Source organism: Canis lupus, chromosome 36, assembly GCF_003254725.2.
Source record: "Canis lupus dingo isolate Sandy chromosome 36, ASM325472v2, whole genome shotgun sequence".
Lineage (NCBI taxonomy): Eukaryota > Metazoa > Chordata > Mammalia > Carnivora > Canidae > Canis > Canis lupus.
In genome coordinates, this window is record NC_064278.1 from 21,970,308 (window position 1) to 21,978,805 (window position 8,498).

The following is an 8,498-nucleotide window of genomic DNA, read 5'->3' on the forward strand; positions in this document are numbered from 1 at the left end:
ATCACATTAATTCTTTCAGATGTCTTTTTTTTAAAATAAATTTATTTTTTATTGGTGTTCAATTTACCAACATACAGAATAACACCCAGTGCTCATCCTGTCAAGTGCCCCCCACAGTGCCCATCACCCATTCACCCCCACCCCCCACCCTCCTCCCCTTCCACCACCCCTAGTTCGTTTCCCAGAGTTAGGAGTCTTTATGTTCTGTCTCCCTTTCTGATATTTCCCACACATTTCTTCTCCCTTCCCTTAATTCCCTTTCACTATTATTTATATTCCCCAAGTGAATGAGAACATATAATGTTTGTCTTTCAGATGTCTTAATGCAGGATGTTACAGCAGTGTCCTTAGTTTAATGTTTTCCCCTCAGGCTGAACCTGAGACTCCCTTACTGGCTGGAGATAAGGAATCGTATTTGCCAAGTTCTGGACTCTAAATTTCTCTAAATTCTTCTTGCAGGTTGGCAAGGGTTTCTTCCCCCCGAACTTACCTTTTTCTTATACCACTTTATAAAATAGAACTAAAAGTAACTGGCTCAAACTTTGAACATATGCCAAGAAATCAAGCCACAGCACCAAGAAGTAGCCAACAGCAGCTTTTTAAAGTTTCCTTATAAGGGAGCAGAAGTAAGCTAGAATCACCCAGCCCAGCACCTCGTTTTAGGCAGCAGACCTGTCCCTCATCTCCATCTCATCTAGGGCACTTTTATTCTCTACTCCCCAAGAGAGAATGCAGATTCTCAATTGCTTCTGCCTACTTCATGACATCTTCCAGCAGGCCCATGGCTCCAGCCCCATTTCTTCATTGCATTTCTTTTCTGTTCCCACCTCATAGAAATATTGTATCTTACTGAACAAAGTTGTGTCTTTTGTTTTTTTTAAGCTGTGTATTTTTTTCTTTCATATGTATCACTGCCATGGACTTGAAGTAGGGGGAGGCTTGAACCTTGAACTATTAACAGCATTGCCGCCTAGAGATGTAGAATACGATATGAAGGCTCTCTTTTATTTCTGTGATGGTTTTTAAATATAAAATCTGTTTTAATGTCTCTTGATGTACTTAGTATGCCTAAATTTAGACCATTATAAAAAATAACCAGTTTCTTAAAGGACAGACATAAATATTCAAATTCAGTACGTTTAGAAAAATGATCAGACTAATTATGTAAAAGGAAAATAGGAAATAGCCCTCTATTCTTACCAGTAAATCTGATCATTAAGATAAACTACTTACACGTGTGTGTATTAAATATTATATAAATATTTATCACAGCCTGGTTATCCCATTCTCTGTGCCTTATACAAATTTTTTTAAGATTTTTATTTATTTATTCATGAGAGACACACACAGAGAGAGACACAGGCAGAGGGAGAAGCAGGATCCCTGCAGGGAGCCAGACATGGGACTTGATCCTGGGTCTCCAGGATCAGGCCCTGGGCCAAAGGCAGCGCTAAACCACTGAGCCACTGGGGCTGCCCCTACAAATTTTTATCCCTTCTTTAGTTTTTTTGACTTTTTACTGTATATAATTTATTGCAGAAAATTTCAAATATATAACATACATAGAATAGTTTAATGACCCCTACCTATGTACCCATGACTCAGCTTCATAATTATTAATCATGATAAATCTTATTTCATTTATACAAGGGCTTGAGAAACTATGACCCGCAGGGCAAATCCAGCCTACCACCTGTTTCTGTAAATAAAATATATTGGAACACAGCCATGTTCTTTGTTTACATGTAGTCTCTGCCTGTTTTCATGCTGTAATAGCAGAGTTTGGTAGTTACAACAGAGATTGTGTGGCCTGCAAAGCCTAAAATATTTATTTCCTAGGATTTAGCCAAAGAAAAAAGTTTGCTGTCCCCTGAAGTATATCCTCACCCACTCCCATCAGCAAAAATATCTTTGATATTTCATTTAAAAATATTTCAGTATGTATTCTAAAACATGAGGACTCTAAAAAACAATGCCATTCTTATACTGAAAAATTGGCAGTAATTCATAATTTTGTTTCTTCTACAAGTCTCCCACTGAAGAACAAGTGAGAATTCTTTAATATTTTTTTTTCTTTGTAAGACATTACTCAGGTCCACCATAGACGACCCATAGTCTAACAAACCATTCTCTTGCCTTTGAAAAAGCTGCAGACCTTTTTTTTTGTTAGAAGTCCATTCTCAGTAATTTTAACAGCTTAACACTTTATCTGTAGATGACCTCAAAGAAGAAAATATTCTGAATTTAACAAAGCATGTGAAAAAGTTAATAAGCAACAATATAGTAGTCATTAGAGAGATTTCAGCAAAACTGCAAATTGAGTGAGGTATGTTAAAGATCCTATGAAAAAATATGACGTATAAAGACAGTCTCACATTATGAAAGTCTAATGGTATTCGAGATTTCTAGCACAGTAGTTTTTCTGTTCTTGAAAAAACCAAGGAGTTCACTTTCAGAAGTTTTAACAGTGAAGTGATTGTTATCATTTCTAAATAAAACTTTATATTAAAAGAGATTTTTTTTTCAGTTTACATGGCAGTTTTACAGGAACTATCTCATTTAATGTTTACAGCATCCTAGTGAGGGAGAGCTTATTTTCATATTAAATGGTTCCACTGAGACACAAATCCATGTCATCTGCTTAAAGTCCACCAACCATGCTGCTGAACTGGCAGTCACAGATCTTACCACAAAGCATTTTAAAACAGATTTTATCACCCTTTATAGGCCTTGGTTATATAAATATTTTAACTGTATTATCTCCTAGATATGTTAAAGGTATATCTATACAGTGAAGATATTGCAATAAACTCTTAGGAAATCTGTACCTTTGGAGCTTAGGATTTCAAACCCAGAGTATTGTATCTTTTAAAATCAAAGACCAAGAAATAATCCATTATACAGCTTTAATAAACTCCTTTGAGCATTTCTTTTACATTCTCATGATGGGTCCAGAACATTAGTGGAGAGCTGGTCCTAGAGGCTTGGAGAAATGGCTCATTCTAGGATTTGGGCAGAGAAAGTCCAAACTAAGCCTAGAACATCTTGTGTTAGAAACTAAAGAAATGCTTCCCAAAATGATGGAAGGGAACATGTCAAAGGGACACAGATGTCAGCTTGAAGTGAATACCACTAGATAAATCTGGGATGATTTGAGCATTAAAATAAATAATAGTAATAAATTATAGCCCATTGAATAAAATATGAATTCATGAGTCCATACTGATACGTTATAAGCTTGATGAGAATGAGATATTTACATTATCTCAAAGGATCTCCCTACAAAATATGGATTCAAAAGGGAAATGAGGCTACTTAATAATACTGGGGCCCAGAAGACATCCTTTTTTTAAAAAAAAATAATTTATTTATTCATGACAGACACAGAGAGAGAGAATGGCAGAGACACAGGCAGAGGGAGAAGCAGGCTCCAATGCAGAGAGCCTGACATGGGACTGGATCCCGGATCTCCAGGATCATACCCTGGGCCGAAGGCAGCGCTAAACCACTGGGCCACCAGGGCTACCCAGGACATCCTTTTAAAGTGATCAAAGCAAATGCCCAGTAGTGGGACAAATTGAGGATGTGGAGCCTACCCCCACCTGATAGTATGAAATGAGAACACTTCATCACTTCTGTGAGATGTCTGCCAAAGGAGCAAAACCTGACCATAAGGTAACATTAGACAGAACTAGACTGAGGAACATTCTAAAAATTACTGACCATAATCTTCAAAAGTGATAAGGTCCTGAAAGTCAAGGAAAGATTGAGGGACCATTTGAGACTGAATAAAGACTTCTAAGAGACATGAAGTCTGGACTAGACCCCTCTTGCTGTAAATGACAATGGAACATTTGCAAAACTTGAACAGAGTCTATGGATTCAATGGTAATAATGTGCCAATGTTAAGTTTCCTGATTTTCGTTGGTTGTATCATGGTTGGATAGGAGAATGTCCTTGTATGTGAGATACACACTAACGTATTAAAAGGTGTAATGGAGCATCTGGTCAGAAACTTATTCTCAAATTGTTCACATAACAGAAGTTCTTTGTACTCTTTTTGTAAGTTTTCTGTATGTTTGACATTGCTTCAAAATGGAAATATTTCTTACAAAAATGCAAAACTAGATGCGCATAGAGTTACAGCAGACTCTCACAGATGTCTGTTACATAATGTCATTTTCCTTGGCCACAGGTATAGTTTCATTATAAAGATTTCTTGCCAGTCTTTGTACTTGACAAAAACTTACATCAAAGACAATTGTTTGTCTGTAAAAGCTTTAATAATACCACATTTGTTTTTCTGTTGGGAAGAGGCAAGCAATTTGAAAGACAAAACAAAATTCATCTCTTCAGCAAATATTTGTTGGATAATATATCAAACTCTGGGGTAGGTACTGATTTTCTTTCTGTGGTGGAAACTGTGGTACACTACCCAAATCCCCTTTCAGAACTGAAGGGCTTATTCCCCTCACTTTTAGGAATGCTGCAGACCAATCAGCCCTCACCTCTGCCCCCTTTAGGGATTGCTTCAGCTCTGAGAGTGCCCTTGCCTAAGGGTACACTCCCTTCCCAAGGTGTTCTGCATCTAATCACTGGTCAGTGTGAAGGTATAAACGCCTGGCCCTCTAGCCCCACTCAATTCAAGATACCTTAGAAGAGTTGAACCATCTAAAGAACATCCCAGAAGACAAAGGCCATTGAGAATCACATCTCAGTTTCTCCCTTTGCCAGTTCTTTTCACTTCCCTTTACCTCTCCTGACCCTTACCTAGGTGATGGTCCCTAAAACCTTCTTCATGAGCCTCCTGCCTGCTAATCTCTGACTCAGAGATTAGCTTCCTCAGGGAAGTCAACCTGTACCATCAATCTCTCAACAATTTTTCTCTGGAGCCAAAAAAGGATCATTACTTCTCAATTTTTTACTATTAAAAAGGCCATAATTTATAAGATTAAGATTTTATGACTTCCCCTCTTTTTATTTTCCCCACATGGAAAAGATCCTGACCTTCCCTCTTGCCTGCTCCACTTTGTTTCTTGATCAGCTAGCATGAAACGGGGAGGTACAGAGACTAAGAGGGTGAGAACAGAAAGAGCATAAGTGGGAGCCAGATTCTGTCTTGGGAAGGCAAGATTGAGACAAGTGGTAGCTAATGTGTCCACTATGATAACTGGTGTCCTCTGGTGTCCTTTTTGATAATCAGGACATGAGTTTTATCAAATCATAGACCTCAGAAATCCATGATGTAAAACTTTGTTATAGTTTGAAATATGAATTAGCCTCAGCTCTTTCATTTTAAAGGTTATATCCCTAGCTCTATTTAAAAGTTGGGGTTATTTGAATCTTTCTCAGTCCACAAGAGTTTAGATCTATTCATGTAATATCTGGTATCACATTGATTTTTATATTCTAGGACAGTTCCAAAGGAGCCAACTGATTGACAATTTTTTTCCTCCTCTGTTAACAATCTATGCATGTAGTGTTCCCATTAAAGGAAAGTGTCAAAGACCTTTCCCCAAAGAGTTTCTACTTACTTGTGTAAGTAGAATCACATGTATAGCACAAAATTAATCTGTAGGGTCTAATTCTCATTGTCCAAATGAGTCACTTTTAAAAAGTGGGTTTTAGATAGTTATAGGGCAGAACAATGTGTGTCACTGGGCACATAATATATACATTTATAGAGAAAGCGTTCATAGAAAAAGAATTGGAATTAAAATGAGGATTAAGAAGGGGGTTAGAACAAAAAGTGATGATTATGGAAATAGGGTAGAAATTATGGAAACGGCAATTATTGAGATGGAGTGGAAAATAAAATAATTTACTTTCAGATAACTTTATAATCTTTTCATGTTTCTATTTACTAGTAACACAAGACTCATGTTTAAATCTTAACTTCCTGGACGCCTAGGTGGCTCAGTGGATGAGCGTCTGCCTTCAGCTCAGGTTGTGATCCCAGGGTCCCAGGATCGAGTCCCACATCAGGCTCCCCACAGGGAGCTGTGTGTCTCTGCCTGTGTCTCTGCCCCTCTGTGTGTCTCTCATGAATAAATAAATACAATCTTAAAAAAAAAAAAAAACCTTAACCTCCATTAGCAGAAATGTCAGTAAAGTCACTTTGTTTTGCCAGGTAATAAGATGACTTCATTTTCTTTTCTTTTTTTCATATGTGTTATGTATCTTATGAGAACACTGGAGAAAAAGAACTTTGGGGTGTTTTAAGTTTTGGATATGTTGTAAAAATTAGCAAATTTTATGATTTTAGATTTTTTTCTTTAATTCTACACCATTCTTCTGGACCTAGCTGACTTAAGAGGATTCATAAGCATTTCACTTACTACACTATGCCAGAAAGCATCTATAACTCATTAACAAAAAAACAGTTAATGTTTTAACATATGCCTTTTTAGTCTTTTCTAGTTTTACATATTATTTGTAATATATAGATATTTTTTATACAAGTGATATCATACCACTCATACAATTTTAAAATCTACTTTTAAATTTCACTGTATAATGAACATTATTCCATGTTGCTTATTATTATTCTACAGCACAATTTTAAATGACTCTAAAGTATATTACTATCAATATGACTGCAATTTGTTTAAAATGACTGTCCTGTTGTTGGACTTTTAGTTTGTTTTCAATTTCTTAGTGTTATGAACCACACTGAGATTGACAATGAGAAAGCTTGTAGCTACAGGTCTTTTTTTTTTTTTTTTAAGATAAATTCTCACATGCAATATTAATAGATGAAAGAACACACACATTTTTCAGGCTTTTGATATATATGACCAAATTGCCTTTCAGAAAGCTTATACCAAATGATACTCCCATGAGCATTGTACAAGAATACCCATTTCTGTATCTTCACCAACATTGAATTTCATAACTTTTTACAATCTTTGGTGAATGACAGAATGAAGGGAAAAAACTAGTATCTCATTTTCCTAATTATCAGATTTCCTAATTATGCTAGGAATGATGTGATGTTCATTACAGAAAAATCGTTTGTTAAAGATGAAAAAAGTAGTCATTATGCCAAGAGCAACAGATAAGCAGCATTAACACATTTTTTTAAACACATTCTTTGAATAGACATTTTCTGTTATGGTTTTTACCTTTTTTTGACATCATACTTCCATTAGATTTTTGCCTATGTTTTCTTCTAATGATTTTAAGAGTTTGCTAAATTTTAAAGCTTCTACTTGTGGTAAAAAACAGTAACATAAAGTTCGCACCTTAATCATTTTTAAGTGTGCAGTTTAGTATCGTTAAGTACATTCACATCGTGGTGCAATCTCCAGAACTTTTTCATCTTGTGAAACTACAACTATTGTCATTAAACAATTCCCCTTTTTCCTCTTCCCTGAGCCCCTTGCAACCACCATTCTACTTTGTGTTTCTATGAATCTGACTACACAAAGTACCTTATATAAGTAGCACCATATAGCATTTGTCCTTTTGAGACTGGCTCATTTCACTTCACATATTATCTTCAGGTTCATCCATGCTGTACTACATGTCAGGACTTCCATCCATTTTAAGACTGAATGATACTCCATTGTATGTATAGACCACATTTTGTTTATCCATTCATCGTCCGTGGACACTTGGGTTACTTCCACCTTTTAGCTATTTTGTATGATGCTGCTATGTAAATATCCGTACACATCCCTGTTTTCACTTCCTTTGGGTATATACCCAGAAGTGGGGCTGCTGAATCATACAGTATTTCTATGTTTAAATTTTTGTGAGGCGCTGCCATACTATTTTCTGTAGTGGCTGTACATTTCATGTTCCCACCAACAGTGCATAAGAGTTCCAGTTTCTCCACATTCTCCCCAGCATGTGTTTTTTTGTTTGTTTGTTTGTTTGTTTGTTTGTTTTTTAGCAGTCCTCCTGATGGATGTGAAGTGATGATTTAAATTTCTTTTCTCTCTCTCTCCTTCTCTCCCTCTCTCCATATCTTGAATCTGCTTCTTTCTGATTGTTAGCTTTATGACTTGGGACCTGACATCCACATAAAACTAGAAACAGGGCCTCCAGTGAAACCACACTCATCATCCCCATAGCTTAGCAACCAAACAGAAATAGAGGTGCCTCCTATTAGCTTCAACCTGAAAAATATCAGGGAAGGACACTTATTGGCATAAACTAAATCATACACTCATGCCTTGGGCCAATCACAATGGTCAAAGGGGTGTACTGTGATTAACTCTTTTTTAGCTATATGCATATCTTTTGGGGAGGTGGGAGGTTACTCTGTGATGGGTTAAAAAACTCCCTTGAAGCATAAAAAGGATGAACAATTACTGCAAATGAAGGAAGAGATGAGTAGGACAAATATGGCCACTTGGAGAATCATTCTGAGCTGGGTAGCCAACCAATGTGTACCCACTAATTACAAAGTAGCCTTGATAATTATGTCTGCTACATGTTTGAAACCTTGATAGCTAGAGTTTGAGTTCTTTATTCCCTGCTGTCTTATTTTT

The 8,498-nt window shown here is 36.4% G+C and overlaps 1 protein-coding gene across 12 annotated transcripts in view; it reads left to right on the forward strand.

Moving 5' to 3' along the window:
- Positions 1 to 6,080, forward strand: part of RBM45 (RNA binding motif protein 45) — a 41,078-nt gene extending 34,998 nt beyond the window's left edge. For 6 of the 12 annotated variants that reach the window (XR_007408561.1, XR_007408565.1, XR_007408568.1 and 3 more), the window contains 2 exons: positions 2,216 to 2,326; positions 3,382 to 6,080. The gene's annotated coding sequence lies outside the window, so the exon portion shown is untranslated. The remainder of the gene's footprint in view (positions 1 to 2,215; positions 2,327 to 3,381) is intronic. The other 6 variants (XR_007408560.1, XR_007408564.1, XR_007408566.1 and 3 more) reach the window with 1 other exon arrangement.
- Positions 6,081 to 8,498: the final 2,418 nt, after the last annotated feature.